This window comes from Mauremys mutica, chromosome 1 (genome assembly GCF_020497125.1).
Source record: "Mauremys mutica isolate MM-2020 ecotype Southern chromosome 1, ASM2049712v1, whole genome shotgun sequence".
NCBI classification, from domain to species: Eukaryota; Metazoa; Chordata; order Testudines; family Geoemydidae; genus Mauremys; species Mauremys mutica.
Window position 1 is genome coordinate 280,231,090 of NC_059072.1, and position 17,014 is coordinate 280,248,103.

Here is a 17,014-nt window from a genome sequence, read left to right on the forward strand (position 1 = left end):
AATTCTCTTAGCTTAACAAAGAGATAGCTAAGGAGTGGCTTGATTACAGTATCTACCTGGGGAACAAACATTTGTTAATGGGCTCTTCAATCTAGCGCAGGGACTGGCAACCTTTGGCTCGCTGCCCGACAGGTTTGTTTACCTGCCACGTCTGCATTTTTGGCCGATCGCGACTCCCACTGGCTGCAGTTCACCGTCTCAGGCCAATGGAGGCTGTGGGAAGCGGCACAGGCCGAGGGATGTGCTGGCTGCCATGTGTCAAAGGTTGCCAATCCCTGATCTCGTGGATAAAAGTATAAACATGATCCAATAGCTGGAAGTTGAAAGTAGACAAATTCAGAGTAGAAATGTGAATTTTTGACAGTGAGGGTGATTAATCATTGGAACAATTGACTTAGGGTTGTGGTTGTGGTTGTGGTTGATTTTCCATGACTGACAATTTTTAAATGAAGATTAGAGAGGTAGCCATGTTAGTCTGTATCCACAAAAACAATGAGGAGTCCAGTGTCACCTTAAGGCTAACAAATTTATTTGGGCATAAGCTTTCACGGGTAAAAATACCCACTTCTTCAGATGCATGGAGTGAAAATTACTGATGCAGGCATAAATATACCGACACATGAAGAGAATGGTGTTATCTTACAAGTGGAGAACCAGCACTGACAAGTCCAATTCAATCAGAGTGGATATCACCCACTCCCAATAATTGATGAGAAGGTATCAATACCAAGACAGGGAAAGTTGCTTTTGTAGTGAGCCAGCCACTCCCAGTCCCTATTCAAGCCCAAATTAATGGTGTTAAATTTGCAAATTAATTGTGGCTCTGCAGTTTCTCTTTGAAGTCTGTTTTTGAAATTTTTTTGTTGAAGGATGGCTACTTTTAAATCTGTTACTTAATGTCCAGGGAGACTAAAGTGTTCTCCTACTGGCTTTTGTATGTTACCATTCCTGATGTCTGATTTGTGTCCATTTATTCTTTTATGGTTTGGCCAATGTACATGGCAGAAGGGCATTGCTGGCACATGATGACATATATCACATTAGTAGATGTGCAGGTGAATGAGCCCCTGATGGTGTGGCTCATGTGGTTGGGTCCTCTGACGGTGGGTCCTCCAACTACATGAGCCACACCATCAGGGGCTCATTCACCTGCACATCTACTAATGAATGTAGATGGGACAGTTACTTCCCAAATGAATACAATAAAAATGCATCATAAATCTTGGTGTGTTCACTTATATAAATCTTTAACTTCATGTAATATCTTAGGGCCAGTTCTGTCAATGCTTCATCATGTGAGAAGTCCTAAACTTCAGTAGGATTACTTATAAGTGTAAGGAAATGAACTATATGTGTAAGTTTGGTTTACATGATCAGTCTCTGGATGCTAAAAGGATTTGGCTGTCAAGTTCTTTTGATAATGAGCATCCATCTTCTGCTTTTTTTTTCTTGTGGTAAAAATCAGAATTTGACTATCCTCTGAGACAAAGTCAATTTCTAGTCATTCAAATACTGCTCCATCTAAAAGATAATGAATAAAAAACAAGGGAACAATTAAACACTGATTTATACCATGGTTATAATACGGCGACGAGCATCAAAATCAGTTTAATAATGTGATATTTGATTTTCACCACGAAATATACTAGAACAAGTTTCAACAAGTTGTATAAATGATTAGATGTCTGGAGAAGGAAAGGAGTAGGCACTGAAGTCACAGAGGAAGCAAATTATCACTATTTTGTACTGAATAACAATCAAAGTGGATTGTTAAAATAAAAAGCTGGCACTTATTCTATTATACATATTTTTAAAGTTGTTTATGGTAGCTCATCCGGTTTAATTTTTCAGCAACTAAACAGCTTTAGAGAGCATTTTGTTTTTTTATAATTGTCCAGCTGTGAAATAAAAATGCCTCCAGCTTGCATTATGATTTTCAAAAGTCATTTTCTAATTATGATCAATTGCCATTTTTTCTTTGGTGTATGTATTGACTTCTAATACAGTTAGCAAATTTGGTATTCCATTTGCTGAAAAAATTGCGTTTAGCATAATAATTTCCTTGATATTAAAATGCACTGTTATAATTACAATGAAGAGAGCACACATGGACTGTAGTATTACTTCCACACATATGTTTAACACTTAATACCATTGAAAGTCCCAGAATGTTATAGCAGTCCACAAAGACAAAATTGTTAATAAACTGTTAAAATAATTATGGTTTGGTTTAATAGAAAATATTGCCTTATTCCAAAAAGTATGTTGACACAGAGGCCAACTAGCAAAGTGCACTCTGTCTGCAGATCCCTGGAGGCCTGACAACCTCACTACACCTAACACGCTACCTTAATTGTATTTATCCATAAATAATGTCTTACAAGGCATCAAATGAAAGTTGGTGTCATGTTGGTCATTAATATTGTTGTGAAATGTATGTACTGATAATATTTAAAGTAAGGCAAAGTAAGGGCGGGCAATGCCCTGAATAGACTGTCAAGGTGGCTAACAGATTGGTTGTGTCGGGGAGTTGACACCCAATTTAGCCCCAGTAAGTCTATCTCCTTTGCTGAGGCAAGGGGATAATACAGTGACTCACAGTCCTGTGCACCCCAAGAAAGAGTTATGGGCCTGGGTTCATTAGCCTATTTTGAAAATACATGCATTTACAATATGCACATACTCTCCCAATGGGGGTTTCTCCTGTCCATTAGAATGCATATTGCCAGCAAGAAAATATTGTTTCAGTACTTACTGCAGCCAGGATGAACCATGGATGAAATCCAGGTCCCATTGACAGCAATGGAAAAACTCCTACTAACTTCCATGCAGCCAGGATTTCACCTTCAGTTTCCATATTCCACATATGCACCTGTTTGATGATGGTACAAGCAATAGATACACGACATACATTATAAGTCTGATTGCCACCATCCATTCATTCAGAACTCAGTGCAACAACTTGTTTACACTGAAGAGGTTTTCCCTTACTTCACTGAAGCACACCATTTTCATATATTTCACTGTGTCGTAGGCTATGTCTATACTACCATGGTAAGTTGACCTATGCTACACAACTCCAGCTAATGAATAATGTAGCTGGATTCAATGTACCTTAGGTTGAGTTACCGCAGGGTCTACACCGCATGAGGTTGATGGGAGAAACTCTCCCGTCGACTTATCTTACTCTTCTCATCGTGGGTAAAGTACAGGGGTCAACTGGAGAGTGATCTGCTGTCGATTTGGTAGGTCTTCACTAGCTCGATCTTAGAACATGGATCCCAGCTGTAGTGTAGACATAGCCTCAGAAACATAATGCCAGGGTGGAGATCAAAGGACCTTTCCTCCTGAAAACAGACTATTTTCCACTTATACTGTAGTCCATATCCAAGTCACTAGTCAGGTTTGGTATAGGATCGCTATTCAAGATATTGTACAGTTAGGCAAATTATATGAGAACTTCAAATGATTACTAAATGATTTTAGATTAATGAGACACTGTAGGATCTCTAATTAACAGATGAAAATACACATTGTTCACAGTTAACATCAATTGCTTTTTTGTAAGTTTCACCATTCAATATGTAAATGTATTTCACATCCAAATTAATTTCAAATGAAGTATGATTGTGTCAAAGCAAGCTGCCTACTTTTCACTTCTGCTCTGGTGATTTACAACAGCCTCTTGACTATTTTTGTTTAGTATGTTTGAAGAGTCCTTGCCAACACTATAGCCTCATCTATGGTGCTTGCTTTCATAAACATTTCAAAGCCTTCTGGTTCAGATGTAGTGGCCAAAGCCCTTTTCAAAAATTCAGTATTCTGGTAGAAGAAACAGAGCATATGAACAAAATTTTAGGAGAGGCTAGATTAGTTCAATGCACACAAGTGAAGCTCCAGTCTTCACTGTAGAAATCAAACTTCACTAGTCCTATTCACTGTATTGCAATGTGTTTACAATAATTTATACTTACATAACCTAGCTAAGGGCCTAATGCTGTAGTCCCAACTCAAACAAACCTCCCATCGACTTCATGATTTTTTTGCATGTGTAAAGGCTCCAGCACCAGACTCTTAACTTCTTATCACTTTATCGTTTTTTCTTTAAAGTATATTATATTCAAATTTGGAGCCTCAGCCATTTCCTGAGAGGCACATGTACACTAGTACAATAATTCATGCACTAACCAAATGCAATGGCCAAAAATTTCAGGCATGGAAGCCTTAATTGTAGTGCTTAAATGTGGATTTTAAAACTTAGGTTCGGGCACCCAGGTTTGAAAATGTTAGTTAATAAAATATTTTGTACTAGAACAATAATTAACATAAATTATTAAAATATTGCACTTTTATTTATTGAATTATGTTTATAATTTGTGCATGTGTCACCAAATCAGTTCCCTGCCATTGCAGGGGTCTCAGGCAGTGGAGCACCTTGGTCCCTCCTACACTCTACCTGTGACAGACAATAGTTCAGTTTCCTGAGGGATGTAATACTTTAGTTTATTTACGATTACTGGGCTCAGTACAATAAGTGGGTGGGATTTAATGGCCTGTGATGTACAGAAAGTCAGACTAAAAGCTGTGGGGTCCCTTTTGTCCTTAAACTCTATGATTTTATGTTTATTATTACCACCACCACCACCACCTCCAAAAAAAAAGAAAAAAAGAAAAGAAAAACTAAATCAAAAATTTCATAGATGCAAGCAGTCGTTGGAGATCCAGAGGACAGTGATACAAGATATGAAATATGGAAATGTAGAAAAATATGAAATTACTTCACAGAATTTATACAAATGGTGAGCACATTATTGTGCATAAAAATGCCAATTCACAGATCCAAAATTTGTTCTCTTATTCTACTGAATTCCTGGACTTCATGGCACAAATGAAGAAATTGCTAAATATTCATCTTTTCTATGCTGAAATGAACATTTAATGGACATTTTTGTCCTTATGATAGCTGAAGAGCTTACTCAGTTAGTTGGTTCACAATAAAAACTTCTAGAAATCACTCTACTGTCTCCCTCCTTTCTCTGATTCAGCCTACACAGGCATGTCACAGCTAGTGTCGATCTAACTTTTGTAACTCAGGCTCTCTAAGCGATCATAAATGTAATAGAATGGCACCTGTTTGTTTGAAGCAGAATTTTCTTTTATTTCTAGGACCCTCTCTGGGAGTTTTCTCCCACAAGTTTATTATGCTGAAAGGCTTCTAGAGAGGCATTTTCATGTCAACCATTGTACCACTTTGCAATAAATGACTCTGTGCTGATTCCCTTTGTTCACTGGTATCATCAGTTATTATAGCTGGATGGCTTTCATATTGTCTAGATGTCTGCTGACAGTCAAAGAAAATAGTTTCTGTTATGCTGCTTCAATAGAAGTGAAGGTTTCTGAGTTTTACAGTAAAAGACTTTGTAAATTTCAGGTTTGCACTTACTATGTTAGAAAGGGGCATAGATAATGCTTCTCATCTTTTTTTAGCTTTTCACTGATCACTTGACTAAACAAGAAATAATTAGGGTACATTTAGGTAATGTTATAAGCCATGGGTCATAAATTCATTTGATGGAGAGAGAAAAATTCCATTTTTAACTATGGTCAATGAGCTAGATATACATTTAGGATTCCATGCTCTCTTCCAACCACAGCAGAATATTTACAGACATTAATGGGAGGCTAGCACAAAGAAGAAGGTGGAATAGAGTGTCTGTCTGAGATTTTCAAAGGGGCCAGAGGGAAGGAGGCACCCAATTTTTCATCTCTCCTCTGTTCTTCCTTCTTCGTTCTCTTCACTGTAGCAACTCACAGTTCCTTCCCATTCTGCTTACTGTGAGCTTCAGTCCCATCCACTTCTCCATTCCATCCGCTAAAATGATCTGTAATGAAATACTTACTGTTGACATACCAATGAGATTAACAGGGCTAAAGGAGTTCACATGCTGTGTCAATGATTCAGACAGTCTGTAGTCTCAGGAAGGCATTATGAAGGGGGGGTCAATTTCAGGAATTGCTGAGATGCCAACTAGATTTTACAGCTGAAATCTAACAAACAAGATTTATCATCTTGATGAATATCAGAGCCATTATTTGAATGGAATTTAACACTTTAATAACCTATTATTGAGTCCAGGAGCATTAGCTTATTCATTTTAATGCTAGGTTCTTCTTAGGTCAATTTTTACTTTCGGATCACGACTCTGTTATTCTTAAAAGTTCAACAAATTTATTAATTCATCAAGAATCACAGAGGAATATTTTCAATAATTGTATACATCAAGTTTAGATACAGCAAACATTCTAGGCATGAATTAAACATAAAAAAAACAATTGCAATTTTGTAAACAATTTGCCTAGACTAGTGTTGGTGCCCATCAGCAGTATTGTAGAACAACACAAATCACCAATATTTATTATTGCATTTTCTTATAGTCATTTATCAGCTGCAGTTTTTTTCATTCTTCTTCATATGGCTGATGTAAATGTAGAGCAACAACTATAATTTTTCATTCGGGTGGTTAAGCCAGATAATTGGGTCAGGAGTAGCAGAGTGTATTGCTGTGATGCCTCATTTGTATTTGTGAATCAGTCATTGTGTTGTTTTATGTTCCATTGTCTGGTCTATTCATGGTATGTTCTCATCCTAAGTGAGAAATCATGAGTAATGCCATCAACCTGGCAATCGAACATTGATTAACATGTCCCAGTCTTCAGAGCAACAACTCAAGCCACCATAACTGTCGTCTTCAGGACCAAGCAACATGCCAGATAGGTTCTTAGATATTTTTCACACTTCAAGTAATTCTTCAAGGAATAGGGATGCACTTATCTTAAGGCAATAATGAATGTAGCACCTGCTGTTTCTTGTGTTTGGTTTGACAGAGACTAATTTAAAGCATCAAATGAAATGATTAAAATTATGTCTTGAGACTCTCTTAGGCCTTATAAAGTAGAAATATGCATATATATAATTATTTATTTAAAATCCACAGTATAGTTCCTTGAGGTCTCATTAGAAAGAAAGTAGATTCAACAAGGTAACTTTCAGTTACTTCTACTAAAGAAAACTAATAGAAATACAATCTCTGAAATGAAATCTTCCCACTTCTCACTCCCGGTAACCATGGGTTTGGGGAGATTTTATACACATGGCTGGTCTAAATCTCTGGTAGCACTTCTGGATTCTGCAACTTCTTTTGTGCGTTCAGTCAACTCTGGCATCCTATACTGTGACCTCAATTTTTATGCCCTGTTTCCCGATTTCTTTGGAAGTGACAATGCTCTTCTTTCTATTGGACATTAGCCAACTGAGCTCTCAGATTTTATCTTTCTCTGTTTCTCTGCTGCTTCCCTCAATATGCAGGAGATGGCAAAGATTTATAAAAAAAAATGTATTCCTTTTTATTGGAGGCTTTTATATTCTATTCATTTCTAGATTTATAATTCTGTATTTACACAAACTATTAAATTGTATCCCCTTTTTATACACAAGTTAGGTGCTTACACCTATAAATTTTTCTCTTCATTCTTATGCCATTCATGTCATTTTAAGAGTGAAACAGTCACTTAGAAAGAAAATAAAGTCCTTTATAGTTCCTTTACATTTAGGGGGCATAGATATAGCCAGATTGTATGGACTAACACCTTTTATATCATATCCTCCAGGGCTTACAGCAGAAGAAGACACATATTGAAGGAACAAGTCAGATAATTTACACATAGAGAGACATATTCTTTGGGGGATTCAGGAAGTTCTGATCACTGGAACCTCCAGCTTTCTGTCACAAGGCAAGTTATTCCTAAATGGATTAAAATTAAACCTACATTTTTACACCTGTTTAAAACCTGATTAAATCCCAGAACACAATGGACCACTGTGCATAGGGAAACAGAATGTAACCCTTGTTAGTCAACCTTTGGTGATTTTTGTGTAGCTAGAGAGACAGAGAGAAATTACATCCCTATGGTTACGAGAAACATTTGCCTAGTGAATAACAATAGCTTGAATTTTTTATTTAAATGTCCCATTTGTTATTCTTGAAGTACTAGAGACAGGAACTTCATTTTATCTGGAATTGCTTAAGCAAGGTGCCTCAACTGGGAAGTGGTCTTCTATTCTAGGCAGAGGTGGGGTAAACAATGGTGTATATGTAACCCATGTGCCTAATAGGGAGCTATCTCTTTAAGAGACCCAATGACGGGAGGTAGGAGTGAGTTGTGTCTGGGTCATTATTGCTAGGCAGATTTAGCACTCCACCTACAGAAGCTTCTGGAATTGGGTGTGGTAATTTGGGGTATGCTCCAATAGGTTCCCTGTTGCTGGGGTCAGACTCCATGAGGGCAAGCAGTCAGGTCAGGGGCTTTACAAAGGGCCATGTCCACTGTGTGAGTTGGGAGAAGCTGAGCCCAGGAGCAGGAAGCAGGCTGTTGACCCTAACTCTGAAACATCTTGCAACAGGGTTTTCTTTAAATCTATAAACTTAACTGAGTGGTTGGTTAATCAGTTAGCTGTCTGGCTAGCAGTGATTTCACAGAGGAAGAGTCTTCATGGATTCCAACCAAAGATTCCTGCAAGCAAGTGGAGGAAAGATGTTGTTTTAGACTCAGCAGACTATATAGATTTAATGATCAAAGACTCTCTAACTGAGACTTAGGTGAACTAAACCTAAACTTTTGGGAACTCTCAGTTTCTTCTCACTATGTTTCTAATGTTCAGACTTTAATTTGTTTTCTTTATGTTTATGTATAACTGTGAAGATAATGTGCGTGGATTATAAAATAGCCATGTTATGCTGTAAAAATTAGATTATTATTTGTTTCTTTATCATAAGATTTTATAGAGTTATTTAATTAAATTCATTTCTTTATTTCCTTTTTGGACTTGAATGTGGGGAGGATGACCCTGTGCAATCCTTGCTGAAAATCCTTAGAGACTGAACTCGGGTCTCCAGCTACTTTTCTATGGGAGTCGGGTTTTTAGGCATTGGAGAAGGGCAATGAAGTGAACTCTAGCCCATCCAATGGTTACATATGCTGGAATCTTTTTTGGGTCCTTGATAGGGAAATAGAGTGATAGCTTTTTTGATTTAAGGGACAGAAGGAATTAATAGTTATTAAAATAAACTAAAGGCATATTTGACTTCTGTACATCTCACAGTTATGCTGCATTTATAATTTGAAGGTTATTCTTTTCAATAACAATGGTTAGAAACTTACTGAAAAAAATCAGTCTGCATCAACTGAATAAGTGATTTGTACCCAGCCACAGAAATGCATTGAGCAAGTCAGATCTGGCCATCGAGCCTTGCTTAACACAGAGATGTCCTAAAACAAGATTGCTGGTTGTGACTAACTAAATAAAACAACAGTGATGCTGTTGAGTAGGTCAAAAACATTGCAAAAAAAAGTGTTAGAAGAGAAAAAAGTGCTCAACTCTTAGTTCTGGTGTTCAGATGTTACATTCAGCACATGCAGAGGTCAGGGGCTCCCCAACTTGGTTCGCGGCTTGTTCAGGGTAGGCCCCTAGCGGGCCGTGAGGTGCTTTGTTTACTAGAGCATCTGCAGGTACAGGGGAATGGCAAACCGCAGCCACTGGAAGCTGTGAGTGGCCGTACCTGTGGACAATCAGGTAAACTAAGCATCTCGTGGCCCACCAGGGGCTTATCCCTGAACAAGCCATGAACCAAGTTGGGGAACCCCTGTCATAGTTGATGCAACTCCCATAGACTCCAACTGGATACAAAAGGTTGGTAAATAGTAACCTACTGATGCACTGGTCAACAAGAGTCTTCCAAGCTCCAATTCAAGTTAAGCATATAATGGCCATGTCTTCAGAAGGGACTGGAAAGACGCCTTGAAAGTTCCAGTAAACAGAATGTGCTGACATATATCATATACTAAAGGAGAATACTCTGGTATGAACACCACACCAATACATCAGAAGAGAGACGGTAGTTGTTTGAGCTGTTTATGAGCTCGGCAGTGGTCAAGTATCCCAAATGCCTTCCAGATAGCAGTTAAAATCAAAAGTCTATTCTTACCAGCAGCTGCCACCAGATTAAATCCAAGATGATGCAATTATTTCCTATTCCTGGAATAATTCTAGTCTGCCCAGTATTGCTGGAGCTGCAGTCGTGACTGTAAAGCATCATCTCTGGTATTCCCCCACCTGGAAAGAGAAGAGACTGTCACCTCCTAACAATCCACTTGACAGCTAGCGTCCAAACCCTATTAACTCCCCTTTTCCACAAGTGCTGGGATCTGAACCATAGTAATTCAAGTTTGTTGAAGAAAATTTAATTTTATCTCTTTTTAGTCTTTAAATAAATCCTTCTGAACCTAATACCAACATGGGTATTAAATTCTCCATAACCTTATTTTCTAATTCACTTGCTTTCATAAACAGCACCACTATCATCTCTCAAAACTGAGCAAATTCCCAAAACAGCAATGAACAGCTCTGGTCTTGCTGAATCCTTTAAGAGGTTGCAGATTGACTGACCTGTAGAGAAAAAAATCTCCATAATTAAAGTAAATGACCTCTCACCTGGCACAAAAACATGTTTTTTTAATGAGGATGATATAAATTATGCATATTAAATACATGAAAAGCATTGAGATGTTGGATTAAACCTTGTGCTGAAGGACAGTATTGATATAAAATCAAACACCTGCAGATGAAATGGACCCCGAAAGTCAAATATGAAATAGAGAGCTATTTAAGAGTAGATCCAATTAGCTTCTTTAGTAATCTAATGTAATCAGTGCCCAACGATACCGTAATAGGAAAGGGCAAAAGAGTCTAGGAAATAGTTTTAAGGAAAGCATTTGAGGCATGCAATAAGTGATATTGGCATGAACAAATAAATACCACTTTCATAACAGCAGTACAAGTGCATGGTATGTCCCATTATAACATCTGACCTTTCAGGGTCAGATTCTGCCCTTCATACTCACTGAGCTGTACCTTACTGCACTTCAAGTCTGGGTGTTTAAAGTTAGGTACCAAAATACATTTTTAGTCTCCATTTTGCTCCTTAAAATTAAGTATCCAAGTGTGAAAATTTCAGCATAAACATAATTTCCCCCGATAGTTGGATTCCAAAAAAGTTTGAGGTAAATCACTTTGCCCATCAATGAAGTAAAACATAGAAAATGCTTAAATGTTTCTAATAGTTTAGGTCAGGAAGTGAGAGAATACTACCATAGCTCAGTGGCATCCCTAACATTTTTGAGACCACTGCAAAAAAATGACCGAAAGTTGCTTTTCCATAGGTAATGTCACAGCTTTAAGATGCAATACTGTATCTCAGGACCTTCCAGAGCTAAAAGCAACTGTTCTGTGTCAATTAGGCACTCTCACTCCAGGTGAGCCAAGAGATGGCTGTATCTCTACATCACAGCCTGCTGCACAGAACTCTGGTCTCCAGGAAGTGGGTATTCTTTAACAGGAACTCCGTACTATTCAATGAAATTCAACTTGGACAGAACTGCATTGCCCCTAGCCTAATTTTATTAAGCGTTGTCTTGCACAAGGATCACAAGATCAGGCCCCATGGGCAACAGCCAGAGCTGGTGTATAGCAGCAGAGTTGCATTGGATGAAAGTCATTTATAGCAGCAGAGGACCTAGCTCCATCTGTGATCACGCTGATGCCCTGCATCTATTGCTACATTTTATACTTGTTCTTGTTTGCTTGTTCCGTATCTTTGTGTATAGTTGGCTGTGGGTTGTTTTTTTGTTTGTTTGTTTTGTAGATGGCTTTTTAATGTTTGTAAAACTTTAATATAAAGGAAACCAAAGAAAGCATTTTAAATGATTACAAAATCGGATATCTCCCCCAGGAATTTGAAATGTAGGAAATGGAGAACAAAGAACTACAGAGCACTTTTTTAATAATTCAGAATTGCTTCCATGAAAATACATCAACTAAGTTTAGGTGCCTAATAATATTGAAAAATTATGTACAAGTAAAATTGTGTGCCCAGTCTCCCTTTTCCATTTGTATGTATGCAACAGAGACGCTTTTGTTTTGTTTTACATAATTCTATCCTCTCAGATTAATTATTCAACAAACATTTTAGTTCAATCACTGTTTATAAAAAAAATCAGGGAAAAAAATTACAAGTATTTTCCCTACTTAAAAATAATCACAGTGTAGCCCCCGCTCCTGTTCACTGGCCCAATATGAGATTGTTCAAGACAGGGGAAGCCGGCCTTGCAACTTTTTACACAACTTTGTGGAACTGGGCCTGAGGCTCTTTTGTGTGCTCTGTGTTGTGTGTCAGTGTGTGCTCACCTCAGACCAGACCCTCTCATATAAACCACCAGGAACAAGGCTTTATTCTGGAAAGAACATAGGACAGGATTACAGTTCAGCAGCCTCCTCTCTGCTTGCCTGCTATGTGCTCCTAGCTCAGTCAGTGCCAAGACCTCCTGCTGGGGGCGCAGAGGGTACATCCTGTCAGGAACCAGGAAGTTCTTCCAACATGCCACAGTTTGTAGTCCATAACCTGTAGTTCCCACAGCTGCTGTTGAAGCATTCTGGACCTTGGACAACAATAGTATCCAGCAACTATGCCTGCTAACATAGCCCCAAGAATAATAATTATTCTAGATTATTTGTTTCATCTGTACTGCCATTTTCCGGGAAACCTCACTTCTGAAGCGTTAGCTCTTGTTTCAAAAGTACATGAAACAAAGTTGCCAACTATGGTACATCTATACGCTGATCCAAAAAAAAGTTCATGGAAAGATATTCATTGTAAAGGGCTTCTATAGCTCCAGAAGTGATCCATCAGCCCCCCTACTCTCTTCAATGTTGATATGAAACTAATTCGGGTGGAATTTCAATAATGGTTCTGTTGCTTTAGGAGCACCCCGCCCATCCCTTTTTGCTTTGGGCACCAGGCAGTCTGATGATGGCTGTGCCAATTGTTCTTTCCCCTTTAATAATATATAAAAAGGAGTTTCTGTGAAAGGAAGTGAGTATCTTTCCCAACATCATAATCATGTTATTTTCTTTATGGCTTTTTAGTTTAAAGTTTTTAACTGCTTTTTTAAAAGGGAAAGTTTAGGTCCATTTTAGAAAAAAAAAGCATGATTGCATGCATTAGTGAGTTTATAAATCTTGTTGGGCAAGCACCTAGTGTAGCACTAGGAAAACAGCAATGGAGAACCACCACCATCTACTGCAACCAAGGGAAATGCTGAATTCAGCCAAATCCTTTTCTCTCCCACACCTCCTTTTCCTATTTAATTTTCAGTTTATTAGTCATTTGTTTCTACATCAGTAACACCCACAACGCTTTCTCTGATACTAACTTCAGTATGTGAAGCAAGAAAGAGAAAACTTTCAATAGATAAGATATATTAAAGATAAGCCATCTCAATGAGACATTAGACACCTATCAAAAGGAGACAGAACCACAGATATAGAATACAGCCAATGCCTCTCAATCTATTTCCAATTCCAGTGATTCAGTAGTGACTATGTTATCAGATGTCTCAGTTATATTAATGGCTACCAATTAATCTACCTCCTCTGGGGCATTAAATCTATGTAAAATAACCATTATTCACTCATTTCTAATTCTAGTTTGTCTTGATGCAACAAAACAAAAGCAATCTCATATGCAGTTGATGGATGATAATGCAAACATTTAGCCATGGTAGTAGGTAGAGGTGGTTTTGAAATTCTATGATGGAACTTTTTTGTCAGACAATGCCAATTTGTTGAAATCAAAATGTTCCCTGGAGAAGGTGTGCTTTTGACGAAGGTCTGACGGACAATAGCTATGGTTCAGGTGGAAACCTGCCGGGATTCCTGCCATCAAATCTGCCTGGCACCTCAGCAGCCTGCTTGATGTGGTATGGCAAGCCTTGAGCCTGGAAGCCCTGGCCCAGAACTCCTAGGCCCTGTGCAGCTCGCTTGGTGGACTACCAGGTAGTGGGGCCCCCAAGATCCCAGATTCTCTGCAACTTGCTAGATGGGCGGACGGTGCCAGATCCCAAGCTCGTGGCTCTTCAGCAGCACTAGCTCTTAGGGCTTCCAGTTTCTGCAACTCCAGGACAGCCCACGAAGCGGACTGCCTTGAAGCCAGAGCTCTGTTCTCTTTCAATTTTTTTTACTTTCCTTCAGAATCAGAACTAAACCAAATTTCAAAATATCAAAATCATTCACTAAATGGAATTACCTTTTTCTTCCCCACTCCAGTCAGACGTTTCAGAGTTCTAACACTGTTTTGTATGCCCCTTTGCTGGCTGGGTGATCTTGGGTGAGTCATTTAAATCTTTCTGTCTAAATTTCCCCATACGTAAATAGAGATAATTAGGGCTCTCAAGTGATTTAAAAAATAATCATAATTAATCGCACAATTATAAAAATTGATTTTCTACATTTTCAAATATATTGATTTCAATAAACCCAGCCTGAGAAAAAGGGCTGAAAATTTTAACAGGCAGAGCACAAGCATTTTGAGGCAGGTCTGGAAAAGTGTTTTGTTCTCCACCAATCTCTTTGTAATAGAGTCCTCTTTACCATAATCACACCATGCCAAAAGCTGATCAAGATTTTCAGATGATATTCTGGGATACTCACCATACTTGACTGAGAGAGATCTTCAGCTTGCCCCTGCCTCCTGCTGCAGAAACGGAGCACAGACACTTGTTGCTTTCATCCCTAGAGAGACTAATTTACTTGTATTGGCTTACTTGTTCAAGGCTATTTCCATAAGGAAATGCATAAAAACTGAGATCAGGTCTTCTACTTCTATATCTCAAAACTGTGAGTGGTTCTGGCTGACAGCTCCAAAGACCAACTCTTCATGTTTATGTTCTAGCTTGTTTTCTGCCTGTGCATACAGAATAATATTGCCTATTTATGTATTTGAAAGTTTTCCATTTAAGTAAATGAATTCCTCTCTAACTTCACAGACTGACGTTTGTATACTAGCAAGAGCTGTAGTGAAGTTTTATGCAGATCTTTACTTGGTATTTTGCCATGGATACAGGGGAGTATGCTAAGTGTTATTCCCCTGCCAACCAGTTCACTAGATCTTTAATCAATTTTTTTTTTCATTTTTGGTTGCATTAAGGAGACGTATATGTAGTGATGGATTAAGCTTTCTTTTTGCCAAGTCACATAAGCCTGTGGATTTCTCTATAGCCAAATGCACTCTGCTGAAGAGAGCTATTATATAGTGTTTTTCATAGGCCATTTTCTTTCTACAAATTTAATTTTTGTCCATGTTTCTATTTTCAGTCTATTTTGTAGCATAAATTCATTTCCTGACCCTTTACTCCCAGTTTATTTTTGCCTTTACGTTGTGTTCAGCTTCTTTCCAGATATTTTTTATGAAGTCTAGCAAGCTTGTTAGATGGATGTTACTTTCCTTCTATTATATATTTATGCTTTTTTTGTTATCTTTTGTGCTGTTTAATCCATGCTTTCTTGTGTTGCCTTTATTGATGTTGAGCTACCTTTTCTTTGTAAAAATAAAAATAAAAATATCATGCTCTTTTCCCCATGTGTCTCCTACAGCATCTGAAGGCCAATTAGATCAACCTGAATCTTTGGTCAGAGAATGGACAATAAAACTAATCAGCCTGCCCCTATGTTGACTATCATATTTACTACCCCTACTCAAAAGGATCATCAATATAAATTGCACCAATGCTTCTAACAGCTGGACATGGAAAAACAGGTTGTGGTAAAAAAAAAAAGTTGTTCTGTGTGCAGGAAACAAGAATCAAACTGTCTCTTTCATTGTATTCTGCATTATGACCAAGCATTATGATTATGATCAATCAGAACTTTACTGTTTGTTGCAATTACAGAGCAGAGAAAAACATGAACAATTACAAGCGCAGGTAGTGTTTTTCAAGCAATTTATCATCTTTTAGTATTAAGGGAAAGATCCTGGCCCTTGCTATGCACAAGGAGTGGGAAGAATCCTTACTCCCCTCTGCCAGTCACTCACTGTGTGGGTTGCAGCATAGGATGTGAAGCAGTCTCTGCAGAGCTGCTTCTTCCCCTCGCACATGGGTGGTTGAAGTGGGGGTAGGGGATGGACAGAGCTTTAGTCTGTGTCCAACCCCAATGCACCAGGCAGCATGGTTACACCTTGGTGCCATAGCAAGGTATAGGGATTGTGCCAGGTATCCCACCCAGTGCAGGGCTAGAAGGGGTAGGCAGGTTGTGACACAGAGCTTCCAAGCTGTTCCTAAGGCAGCTGCCCCATACACAGGGCTTGTGTCAAACCACAATTTACCCCTATGTCCCCGGTACTTACAATGAGCTTCCAATGACATAATGAAGGTCTCCAACAAATTCACACAAGAAGAGTTGCTCAGGTGCAAAGATCACACAAGACTTCTCTCTCTGGAAGCCCTGGCTCAATACAGGCAATCTCTCAGTGGAAGGCTCCTGTGGAACCTTGATGATGTAGTAAGGCTGCCTTCTGCTGGTGGAACCCCCTGGGAACAAATGCAGTACAAACAGGAGTGCAAGTACAGCGGTACCCTTCAGTACCCCATACTTGCAAGTGATTTCTAGCTGGTATGGGGTACAGAAAAGATGTAGGGCTTCCGGACAGCCCCATGCCAGCAGCTCTGCCCCCTCCTGCCCCCACACAGCTGCATAGCCCCGTCGGAGGACATGGCTGAGGGGCGTGGCTGCATTCTGCTCCTTTCCCCACTGCCGCTGCAGGGAAAGGAGCAAATGCGGCTAGGGCATTCATTCTTAACAGCACAATACATATGCTAAAAAAACTTAAACAAAGCCTTTGTTTAAGTTTGTTAGCATATGTATTGCTGTTTAACATTGGTCAGGACCAAGTCAAAGGCACAGGAGTTGGTCATTAGTGTCCTCCACCCACAAACGGTGCTCTGAAGAAACTGATTGAAATCAGTATGGGCACAGAGCTAAAGGACCTAAGTGGCCTGGTTGACTGGATAAATGAAAGATGCACTTTTGAGCAGCATCTCTTTTGGTTTTGCAGGCTGAGCAGCC

General features: G+C 38.8%; 1 long non-coding RNA gene across 1 annotated transcript; it reads right to left on the reverse strand.

Moving 5' to 3' along the window:
• Positions 1–8,493: 8,493 nt before the first annotated feature.
• LOC123354208 lies at positions 8,494–16,439 on the reverse strand. The gene is made up of 4 exons (XR_006574669.1): positions 16,296–16,439; positions 14,603–14,683; positions 10,044–10,171; positions 8,494–8,571 (listed from the first exon to the last, which is right to left on the reverse strand). It is a non-coding gene; the product is annotated as an uncharacterized LOC123354208 (long non-coding RNA).
• Positions 16,440–17,014: the final 575 nt, after the last annotated feature.